Source organism: Dermacentor silvarum, chromosome 10 (genome assembly GCF_013339745.2).
Source record: "Dermacentor silvarum isolate Dsil-2018 chromosome 10, BIME_Dsil_1.4, whole genome shotgun sequence".
NCBI classification, from domain to species: Eukaryota; Metazoa; Arthropoda; class Arachnida; order Ixodida; family Ixodidae; genus Dermacentor; species Dermacentor silvarum.
In genome coordinates this window covers 59,991,643-60,004,598 of record NC_051163.1, presented here as the reverse complement: position 1 = coordinate 60,004,598, position 12,956 = coordinate 59,991,643, and positions in this window count along the sequence as shown.

Below are 12,956 nucleotides of genomic sequence, written 5' to 3'. Positions count from 1 at the left end.
GTACAGATTTTTGTGGTAACCGGTTATGGAGCTGGTCGTTGAGAATTGGCTATCGTGTGCAAACTCCAGTTCTATTACGTTTGTGCGGAGTCGACCTTACTCCGGAATTGATCTCACGTTCAGTGGCCAGAATCTCTTCGTAACTTCTTGGTCGACTATTGGGTATTCGCCAAGCAGTGATCAGCTTCCAGTAGCTTTGGAAGTAGCACGCCCTGTAACGTTTGTGAGTGATCATGAGGTGCGAACTTTCATTAAGTACAATATTTTAAAAAATGCTTACGAAATGTTCTTTTGTCCCTGTATGATGAGTGTAATGAGCAAACAACAACGATTATCTGTTCCGCTTTGGAAAGTTCTCGCAAAAAGCCTGAATTTGAGATTCAATTGAATAAAAAAAATTCATACAGCCCTTGGTGGAATAAAGAATGCACTCGTGATTACAGGGAGACAAAAACCGCTTGGAAGGAATTATTACATAACCAGAGTTCAAAAAATTGCAGCGATTATAATTATTTTCGTGCCGTCTTTAAACATACAGTTTCAAAAGCAAAATAATACGACTGCAAGAATTTTGATTTCCTATCTAACAATAAAAATATGAGAGGACGCTTAAGCTTCGCCTTTAAGAGTGGAACGCGATAGCGTTATCGGGCTTCTTTCGCATCACATTTTTCTTTATCAGTAAGCTTCACTGCAACACACAACGTAGGAAAGCCAGCTTACACTGATCCCCTTAAAGTTGGCTTCACTTTTCAACATGAATGCATTGCTAGGAAGACATCTTTACAGGAGCAATTTAAGCCGTCTTATATCAAAATGTGAAGGCCCTAGGGCCTTTCTTTATTATTTTATTAATTGTTTGCTGTTAGCCCGAGGCGTGCGCGTGTCCAAAATTTGGGAAGGCTCGGTTTTCAACATTCCCCTCAATGTTGCCTTGAACCAAAGTACAGCGAAACACCATCATAATTGGAGGACGCTTAAGCTTCGCCTGTAAGAGTGGAACGCGACAGCGTTCAAAGATCCCTGGCTGCTTATCCGTTTTTTAACACGAAAGTGTTTTATGCCGGGGTCCACCAAGACTTCACTGACGTATTTCCGTCACGGAAATACGTCATACGGAAATACGGAATGACGTTCTTACAATGTACACGAACATAATACAAAGAAAGAAACCAGAAGAAAAAGTTCCACAAACATGCAAAATTTGGAAATCGAACCCACGACCTCTCGGTCCGCGACGATAGATCGCCGAGCGTTTAACCCATTGCGCCACAAACGCATTTGCAGAGAGCTACACAGACGCGCCTTATATATCTAACAATCCTCCGTGTACCCGCGCTCTTGCTCGGGGCGGTGCCGCCGCCTACGAGCAGAAAAGAGAAGTACTGCATTATGACACTAACGCGCACCGACAGTGAACGCTTCGGTGGTCTCAGCACTGCGACGCCTCGATGCCAGCATTCGAAGGGACGCTGGCATCAAGAAGCACTACCAACGCCACCTAGGTGGCGTTCACCGTACTCAGCACAGCGGAGCGTGGCCTCCGCAATTAGCTCTGAAAATGTTTCTGAAGTTGATCGCGGAGGCTGCAATTACGACGCGCTGTACGCGCTGATTTGACTCGGTGACGATTCAGTTACGTGCTTTGTCTTGCGCGTTGTATTAGTGTGTCAGTTACGTGCTTCGTCTTTCGCGTTGTGCTAGCGTGTGCAGCGTAGTGCAGCTTCCATATGCACGACGGTTGCTCATGGTCATCGACGTTGGTAGTCGTGATGGAGGAGACGTGCCACCAGGCGTCAGCGTGGGTGCATCAACGCCTAAGGGCGCTTTAGCCACAAAACACCAATAGACATTATATATCAATGTGCAATAAACATTACACTACTTCTGTGAAGACACGTTTCACTTTCGTGTTCTATACCGATTCCTATATAAGAGGGATCAACCACATTTTTTTCCTCGTATAATCAAATTACAATCCGACGGTATCGTGCCTGTAGGTTGTGATCAAGTCGTACTTTACGATTTTTATGACCGATTTTACTTTGAGAAATTCAATTTTCGTGCACTAACACCTTGCGCCACGCGGAGGGACCGTGTGGTCGGGGTGGTTCGTGATGATGTGGTTCGGCATGACCATATTATCTTTCCAAAGCCATTAATTCACTTTGTGTACAGGAACCTTCCTGAGAAATTTGACGTCAATCCTAGCATTTTTAAAGCGAAAGCTTTACTAACCAAGTTGAGCCGAGTTTCGCCGTCGCCAGCAATTTGACCTTCATTTGACCTCAGCTGCACTGTAGCCTTCACAACGCATCCCGTGACTCGCCGCGCCGAACTCCGCGCCGCCGCGTGAGCTAGCCGCCGCCGCCGGCTTGGCGCGTGCGCTGTCCGCAGCTGGGTCGCCGCCTGACCACGTGACTCGCCTCGCGCCTGGCTAAGAAGAGCACTTTCTCGCCTAGTCAGTGCGAGCTTGGCCATGGATGAGAGTGAGGCCGGGCCGTCTTCTCTGAGCGTTGCGCAGGAGCGGGAGGCTTTGAGCCGTCGTCGGCAAGCGGCGTCTGACCACCCCGCGGATATCGCCCGGCGAACTGCTCCACTGGAGAGGGTCCGGAATGGCAAGCGCGCGAAGCTAGCGTCGGAGACTGATGAAGAGCGAGCCGTTCGGCTTGCAAAACACTTCGAACCTGGCTTAACGATGAGTGTATACCAAAGTAATATAATTACAGCTAAATCAAAGGCTAACCAAGTGAAACCAAGACTTAACCAGGCTAAACCAAGCTTTCGCTTTGCATATCCAGGGTTAGCTGAGCTAAGCCGCAGTCATTTTTTGAACTGTTTTTACTCTTTGCGCCATCGGCCATTTTTGGTACCATCTTTTGGTGACCCCGACGCCAATGTATTTTCCCGTAATGGGGCATATAATGCTTTCGCATTAATAATTGGCTTGCATGTTCACAGGAACCTCGTTAACTGATTGGCAACGATTTTTTACTATGTTCAAAAAGTGCTTCAGGACCCCTTTAATAAAAACATTTTAATCGTGAGTCCACTATGCATGAGTGAAAGCTTAATGTTTTGTTTAAAAATAATAATTTGTTGGTTTATTTCTTAAAAGTCGTAGATGCAAGCTCAACAGCAGCATGCTCTGGACGAAATGCTCATTACAGCTCTAATTCAACGTGGTGTTTTACGAGCTCTTGGCCAAATGTTTCGCTAAAACCGGACAAATTATGAAGGCTTCTAAGTTGGGCTCTAATAGTGACGTGCAAGTTAAGGACCGCACAAAGAGCGATGGAACGAAAAATCTTAGGACTAACGTTAAGAGACAGGAAGAGAGCGGTGTGGATCAGAGAACAAACGGGGATAGCCGATATTCTAGTTGACATTAAGGTGAAGAAATGGAGCTGGGCAGGCCATGTAATGCGTAGGATGGATAACCGGTGGACCATTAGGGTTACAGAATGGATACCAAGAGAAGGGAAGCGCAGTCGAGGTCGGCAGAAAACCAGATGGGATGATGAAGTTAGGAAATTTGCAGGTGCTAGTTGGAATACGCTAGCGCAAGACAGGGGTAAACGGAGATCGCAGGGAGAAGCTTTCGTCCTGCTGTGAACATAAATATAGGCTAATGATGATGATGATGATGATGATTATGATGATGATAATGAGTGACTGACAGGTGCTGTTACGTTGTAGCCTTCTGTGCAATGACATCATTCGATATCCATATCCATGGACCGATTTCCTAATTACCATTGACCTGCGCAGGGTGCCACCGTTCGCGACGTGGCCGTTTCCGGCCGGCATCCCTTTGTCGTAGGCCAATCATTCCCTTGCTAAATCGAATAGTATTGGTAGCTTAACTCGATCATTTTAAGGAGATTACTAAAAAAATGACTCGCCATCCCAGCCCCCTGAAAGTGGATGTCCAGCGAGACTGTTGAAAACCACCACGATGTAACTACTGAAGGGGGGTATACAATGCTTTATTGCTTTGGACTGATAGCAGTAATGGTAATTTAGAGTAATTGACGTAATGGTGATTTTAACAGCACGCCGCCGCTCGTCGTACTGACGTTTCTTTTTCCCTATGCCCCTTCCCGTATTCACGTTGCTCCTCGGGAGTCCTAACAATGCGTTGCCTATCCATAGCGGCGCTGCAAAAAAATTGAAATCAGTGGCTAGTCTGGTTCTTTTATATACGAAAGGCTAGTGACGTCACTCCCCACGTCGCAAGCTGCCGTTGCCGCGGCAGCTTGCGCGACTGTCTTTACCGGGAAACGTATTCGGGGAGCGCGACCTGCGATCGCATTGTTATCACCAGCGCCTTTTCATCAATTATGTGGTTGGATGATTCCTTTAGCTTGTTCTTTATTGAAAGGAATGCTGTTCTGTATGTTGTACACGTGATTCCAAAGACTGTATGCACTTTTCACTTCACTTTGCCGAGTGCTCGCAGCTTGCTTCACCTCCACCGCGGGTCGGCCTGGTGTTCCACCACCTCTGGGATCGGCCCACATTTTTTACCACGGACAATGACACGAAAAATTCGGGAGGAGGAGGAAATCAACTTTATTGTCGAAAAATTCACCGACGAAGGCGCGCTTCTCTGGCGCCATCTCGTAGCGGTCGTCGCAAGTCTTGCGCGGTACTACGCTTTTCTTCTCACGCTGCGCGTTCGCTTTCATCTTTTGCTGTGCTCGTTCACTCGGTTACGCCGAGAGACAATGCCGACGCTCGTCGTAGGAGTGGGCGCCCATGAGCTGCGCTCTAAAATGCCGACCAACTAGAGGCTAGCAGCTTGGCTGTAAAATACAGAGCGAACCAACTTCAATTCTTAACAAAACTCTAAGGAGTTAACCGGAACTAATTAAAAGTCCTGTCTGTAAATGCTCTTCGCCAATGCAGAAAAGAAAGTTTTGCAGATTATTAGAAATTTACAATGTGTAGAGTGCCGCATGCTGTATAATTACCGCGGCAGATGTACTCACTTGTAGGTAAATACTGAAAGAGCCCTGTTCAGTAAAAATTGAGAAATGCAGTAGATTGGCCACGTATAGTCTAATTCGCAAGTTCACCGGTTTTGTAGACTCAATGTCAACAAGTATATATATATATATATATATATATATATATATATATATATATATATATATTGTTACGTGAAAGGGCACAAGGCGGGACTATTTACACTGTATTTACAGTATGGGAGAGACACAGTAGCCAAGATGGTGGACAGCCACCAGTACCAGAGAGAACTGTCTTCTTCGTCGTCTGCCCCAGGCTGAATGTCTCTCTCGTAGCATTACCCTCGGCGGGGTACTGGTACTGGTGGCTGTCCACCATCTTGGCTACTGTTTCTCTCCCATACTGTAAATACAGTGTAAATAGTCCCGCCTTGTGCGTCTCGAACCACACCCTCGGTGGGCCATCGAGGTAAAAAAGCACGTTGGCGAGCATAAGGGTCGGGTCCCACCTGTAGCCAGCGCTGATCCGTTCGTAAATGTTGAGCCATTTGTCGACGTCAACTCCATCCTGGCCGGAAAATACGCCAGGATCACGAGCAGGAGGCAGAACGATGTAGGTCGGAGCCATGGGAGGGGCAGGGAGTGAAGACGATGTGCCTGCACCGACTGACATGTTCGCAAGCGTGATGAGGCGGCCGTTGCGGAGCTCCGTGATCGAAACAGGGAACTACCCAGCAGTTCCACCAAAAAGATGTTATGTAAAAGGACACAAGGAGGGACTATTTACACTGTATTTACACCGAGAGACACAGTAGCCAAGATGGTGGACAGCCACCAGTACCAGAGAGAACCGTCTTCTTCGTCGTCTGCCCCAGGCTGAATGTCTCTCTCGTAGCATTATATATATATATATATATATATATATATATGCTCATTCCATTCCAACTTCATTCCGGAATTTCCGGCTCTCATTACACTCCCATTCCATCTGCCAGAGTCGTGCAATCATTCCATTACCATTCCATTGCAGGTGTTTGAGAAAAAAAATCCCCAGCCCTTCCCCTGTAGAGAAAATGGGGGTAAGCGAAGCTAGCGGCAAGGCGACGCTGTCCCAGTTGTTCCGCTTCGTTTGCCCTTAACTCAGGATCGGTGGCTCTTCGCTGATGTTTGACCTCAACATCGCGCTCCCGCAACTCGGGGTCCACGGCTCTTCGCTGACGTTTCGCCTGGGCTTCGGAAGCCCTCCCGCCAGAATCGGCGCGTCGCCGACGAGCCCTTTCCCGAGCGAGTTCGCGACGCCGTTGCTCAAACGCAGCCTGCTCCTCGGCGGAACGCTCCACGCGTGGCCTTCCCATCCGGACGCCGAAACTGATCTGAGGCCAGGGAAGCCCGGCGGAGCGCGTGCCAACCCCCTTTCCTCCCCTTTCCATCCCCGCGACACACCAAACAACCATGATTGGTCGCGTGTCACGTGATCCAGCGCCGGTGCAGCTTTCCCCGCACCTGCTCTACTCTGGGAGCAGCCGGGTTCTTGAGCGTGACACCACCACCACCGCCGATACTTTTGAGGTAATACAAGCTTCGCTTGAATATGAAATGATTTCGGAGTAATTCTAATTCCCGAGTTGCCACTCCTCTACTCTGTAAGAAGCCAAGGAAACAAAGAAGAATCAAACAAGCAAGCAAGCAATTTGCAGTCTGAGTGTCTCAGTTTGAAAAGTCCAAAAAAATCATGATTTTGATTATAAATCGAAGCTTTTTGAAAAAAACATGATAAGCGTTCAGTGTAATTGCATAAAATACTTACTCTTATTACCAATTTTGTCCAAATGTTTACACAATTGACAAGACGGAGACGTATTCTGAAAGTTACATCAAAAAATATAATTCAGAAAAGCAGTCAAAGGACGGGGTTCATTTGATACAACATAGAGGCCTATGAGTCCTTCGCTGCAATTGAAATATCACTTCTAGATGCATGATGATATCTCTGCATGTTATTTTCAGCAGATGCACTTTTTCAGACTACAGAAGGTACGCACTGACGTCATTGTGGCCGCCATTTTGTTGTACAACTTGCATGGTGAAATGTTGTGCTTTATCTCGATCCGCTTATCTCCAGCACAGGGAAGCTGTGAATAGTACAACAAAATGGCGTACGGTGACGTCACGTGAATACCATTAACAGCGGCCCTGTTTAAGCCGGCCGTAATGTGTGCCGCCTGCCACTGCTTAGCCTAGCAACCACCTCGCGGAGCATCGCGCACTATGCTTTGGAGAGAGAAAGAGAAAATGAGAGAGAGAGTATGCACGCATCGCACGCTATGCTCGGGAGAGAGAAAATGAGAGCGAGAGAGAGAGATAGAAACAAATTGCAGCAGCACCAACGAGGCAACGCGCAGAGGCGCTGCCGACGCCATCCGCGCTTCTCCGTTTCCCCGCATAAGCGCGGAACGCTCGCGGTGTCCGTGACCGCAGCAGGCGCCTCTGGTGGCGGCTCGGCCAAACTCCCACCAGCAGCGCGCTTCTGCGCATGCGCCGTGATGTCATCCCGGCGTGTTGTCTGCTGCACGCCACCCGTGCATATCTTTCGCCCCACTTCCCCTACGTGTGCTCGAACTGCTAATGCTTCGCGAGGCGTTCCCCGATGCCACGAAGCACGAGGGAATGCTTATACACTTCGTATAACGTATCATCATTTGGCATTACTTCGTATAACTTAGCATCACTTCGTATAGATGGCTTGCACTAACGTCATTGTAGCCGTCATGTTGGTGCACCGACACGATGATAAGCTGGGTCCGTAACGTCACGCGCAAGCTTTCAATAAGATGGATTGGACTGAAGTGCTCGTAGTCGCCATGTTGGTGCCCCGACACGGTGATAAGGTGGATGCGTGACGTCACGTGAAAGCTGTCAATAGCCAGGACCAGCTAGGAATCGATCCGCTCCGCTGTGTCGTTAGCCTTGCGCCACTAGTGCAAGCTACCCCGATTTTTTTATTACAACGCTTGAGCATATGTACGAAGCCTGTCCCAAAAGTTCATGCAGTGGAAGAGGGTGTAGCGGCGCCGCTCTGTTCGCTCGAAATAACCCGGTTGAACCTAAACGAGCCAGACTGTTGTGTGACAAGGCCGAATTTTATGCGTGCACTTTTTACAGCGCACGCTCTTACGGGCTCACTCCAATAGGCATTTTTGGTGGCGATGTCCGCCGGTGTCCATAGCAGCTATCGTCTATTGTAAGAAGAAAAAAATTCGTCGGCCCTTCCACTCCGTGGGTTAACCAGCGAAGCTGAAACGTGCAGCCCGGTGTTTATCACTGGGTTAATCCCGGTGGTTCATTAAAGTATTTCGCAATTATAAGGTTACACAGACGTGCGTTCGGCTGCGACGGAGAGAACGACGTCACTGGCGGTATGCCCGCAGTCCGCCGTTGTCGCTTGCGTTCGATGTCTCGAGTTTGCTCGGTGGCGTTGTCAGCAGGATTCACTCGCCATTACCGCTTGCGATTCTTCGAAATTAAATTGCTTCAAAATTAAATCTGTCCATCACGTAAGACAATGAATGGCTCCCTATATACAGCTTCCCTATATACTCGCTGTTTATATCTCCCTGCGCTTATTTCTCGGTTTTGTTTTGTTTTTGTTTTCTTCCACAAATGCAAATTGGTGCTCCAGGGCCGGAATTCGAGGTTGTAATGACAATTCGAAAGCAAAGACGCCGCTGCTGAAGCGCTTATGAGAAGAGGGCTTCCAAAGGTGCTTCCAGTAATTGAGGAACAAGTGAAACCAGTGTAATTTTTTTCTTAAAGATAAACCTGAAAGTTTGTGAATTCTTTTAACGCACATGCACACACGTTTGTGACAGACATCGTATCTCTGGCGTGTTTGCTATTACGCAAGTAATTGAATGCACTGTGAACCAAGGCGTGAAGAAGTGCTTTGATTTGTTTTTGAAGGCCCCCAAAGTTCCCCGTGTGCTGAAAACTCATATAATTCAAGTTAGTTTCACCTGTAAGCTGCCTTGCACCTACGTGCACATCGCCCGTTGTGGCTTAGGGACCAGTCAGTGATACATTGCATTACATTACAGTGATAATACATTAAAAGTAAGCAAGTGCTACGCGTATGTAAAACGTGAAGGCGAAACCCTGCCAGCTGTGGAAGACGACGACGAACGCGCGAGCAGTGGCACGAGCGCGTCTCTGTGACCACGTGACGTGTGCAATCAGGCACGCACTAGGCACACCTTTAGTAAGCCACAACCGTGGAGCAGCCGTGGCTTCAGGGAAGCGTGCACGGCCGCATGCCCCGGTTTGATTCCCACCCACGCCGAAATTTACCAAATTTCCTATTCAAAGCCACTAATTTACTTTGTTTGCAGGAGCCTCACTGAGAAATGCGACGTCAATCCGAGCATTTTTAAGTGCGAAGCACTTTAGGGGCCCGGGCTGTCAGCGTGTATAATGTGATCTCATGTCGTGTTCACGCGCAAAAACAGGGCAAAACAAGTGCAGAATTGATCAAAACCGGATCAAAATAAACTAACATGATTCAGAATAATGTAAAAGATAGGAATAATCAAGCATTAAGCGAAATTATCAGCAGAAACTGGTGAAAATCGTGAAAATATTGTGATGTGATCTCATGCATGTCGTCGTGAGCACGTGCAAAAACAAGTTCTCAAAACAGGGTCAAAATAATTGCAGAATTGATCAAAACCGGTTCAAGGTAAACTAGCATGATTCAGAATAACTTAAAAGATAGGAATACTGATGAATTAATCGAATTAATGTATACCAACAGAAGGGAAGCGCAGTCGAGGACGGCAGAAAACTAGGTGGAGTGATGAAGTTAGGAAATTCGCAGGCGCATGTTGGGGGGGTGATCACCTAGCGCAAGACAGGGGTAATTGGAGATCGCAGGGAGAGACCTTCGTCCTGCAGTGGACATAAATATAGGCTGATGATGATGATGGTGAATCGAATTAATTAACAGAAGTTTGTTAAAATCGCTTTTATCATCAGCAAATGATTTGGCTCCATGTGTGTGTTGGTTTGGCTTCGTGTGCGTGGCGGTTTCCCACCAGTTGTGCCTTAGCACAGGTGTCAAAACGGATGATGGATTGCTAAACACAAGATAAACATAGGATGAAAGAAGATAAACACAAGGAAAACACTGGCGAATCACTGCTTTGCACTTCCCCAGCTTTCACGTTGAGTGGAACTGCATTACCGCCAAGTTTACCAAGGCCACTGTCCCGGACCAGTACCCAGTTTCGTTAACTTGGTAAGTACCAAAATTGGCATAGTATGACAAGAGTGTGTCACGAACATAAATGCTAGGTCATGAATGTCATGACATGCCTGTCATGTAGGTCATGAAACAGCCGTTACGTCTTGGTGCTCTCATGGTCAGTTCGTTAACTTGGTAGGCACCAAATTGGCAATGTATGGCAAGAGTGTATGACGAACATAACTGATAGGTCATGACATGTCATGACATGCGTGTCATGTAGGTCATGAAACAGCCGCCTAAAATCATAATGACACAGCGAAAGAAAATTAACACTCAAAAGCCACTAACATAGTTTCGGACGTGGGTATTAAGTGAAGGAAACACTAAAGGATGATGGTAGAAGTCCTAGTCATGAGCATGACTCACCAAAAATGACAATGACTCAGCGAAAAAAAAAGATTACCACTCAAAAAACAATAGAATGGGTTCGGATGTGGTACTAAGTGAAGGAAAGGCTAAAGGTTGATGGTCGAAGTCCTAGCCATGAGCATGATTAAGGCTTTTTAGACGTGTTTTTATTGTTTGCGGCGTCGGCCATATTTCATCACGGCACAGTTTCGCCAAGGTCACGGAAAGGTCACGCCAAGGGCATCACCAACATAGCCACCTAAGGCTTAAAATATAAGTCGCCTTAAAATATTTGGCAAGGATGCAGGCGTATGTGCATGAGACAGGAGGTGCCCCTACAAAGGAAGTTCTTAAAAAGGCAAATAAAAGTTCATTCATTCATTCTGTTCCGTGCAGCCTGCAACCGAGTTCTAACGACGTGCCCATGCAAGTGCCATTATTTCAAGGGCTGAAACTTAAAAGCCGTCACAGGTTTTATTGCGTACGTGTTTTGATTGACGCGCCTATTGCACTAAAGGCTTTTGCGCAATTTTGTGACTTGCTGTATAGTTTATATAGATCAGTTATTTTAAGGGTGAAGTCACATTGCCCTAAAAAAGCAGCTACCGAGGGTGTGCTTCTCCTAGTTTATTTAGTTTTCTTATTTCGCAGTTACGTCAACCTACGCCGATGGCCTGGTATCACTCCAAGTACTATAGTGCCAAGTAGAGCAAGCTTGCGCCACACCAAAAATTCGTTAGAGTTCAAAATAAAAAAATATATATTTTTTAAAATCTTTATCACGTATGTATCTGGTCTGTAGATTCAACGGAATTTTCTTTTCCTATTTCTTTCACCGTCATTGTCACATGAAGCATTGCCGCGTCCCACGTGACGTCAAGCAACACCGGAAAGAAAATCAGGACTTTCAACACCTGTTGCGGCTTGAGGCGGCGTTTGGGCCAAGGAATTCACCAAGCCCATCGATGAATACATCCGGCTGTAGGAAATGAAGGGAAAAGGTTTAATTTACATTATGTACACTGGCCCCTGGTACGGAAGTCCACTTCATCGGGAGCATATTAAACGTCTGAGATCGCCTCAGGACACGTCAGAACCACCCTCACTGCCCCGCAGGTCTCCGCTTTTAATCCCCTCGTCTTTCCTAGGAGACTGGACTGGGGAATCTGATGTCGGTAGCTCGGCCAATCCCAATCGTTGAATCCATTCCACCGGGCCCGCCTCCAATGCCGCAACTCCGCCCCCGCATTCTTGAGTATGCGTGGCCACTTGGGAAACTTAGCTCGAAGCTGTTCCCACCGTTTTGGGCGACGATGGCCGCTTTCATCAATTAGAGGGCCTCTTGTCCAGATCAGGATTTGGTAGTAATCTTCGCGGTAATTACCGTTTCCATCGATGGTGGTGGTGGTTGTTGACTCGACGCGAGCTCCTTTGTTAGCGCGTCACAGTCTATGACACGCCTGATTGCTGTTGCTGGGCGCGCTGATGAATGGACCGCCTCGTGGGAAACGTCCAAGGCATGCGCTTGTCCAGGTTGAGACGTAACACGCCACAGTATAGTTTTCTCGGGAGCATAGTTGGATTACAACGGTAACCCAGCTGATTGAGTACCGAATCAAAACAGAGCAGAAAGTTGAACACAATAGACATCTCCGTGTTTGCAAACAGCATGACGTCAGTGCGAGTGCCTCTCCCATCTGCCGCACCTTCGAAGTGGGCGCTGGTTGGCAAAAAACGTTCAGCCGACCAGTTCTCTGCATGGAAGCTTGTATCTAAGTTGCTGCGATCGCAATTTTTGCATATTGCTTTTTTTTTAACTGACAGCATCGACCAACCGTGCTTAGAAAGTACCCGTCCTCGTTTTTTTCGGGTACAACAACGTAGCGTTATTACCAAGCGCATGGTGTTGCCACGAATGCTTCTTCCGTAGATGCAAAAGCAACAAAAATTATAGTACTCTCGTGAAGCGAATATTTTACCACAGAAGGTGAACATTTACCCGCGGTGCCGAAACGACACTTTGCTCAAATGACTGGCCTTCGAAAAAAAACAAAAAAAAACTAGAAAACGAAAAAAAAAAAACGTGGAATGCATTGACGTGAACGTACTTAATCGGCGTCAATTTACACTGTAATATATTACACAATTTATATGATTAACTTCGTCTACAACTATCAGCCATACCCTGCGGTGGTGCCTAAATTCCGATCGGGGCTGAATGCAAAAACAGTGTTTACCGTGCCTTAGGTGCACGCTTAAAAACCCCAGGTGGTTAAAAAACTTACCCGGCGCTCTCCTTTACAGCGTTCTTCATAAGCTCACTGTGCTAATTAGGGATG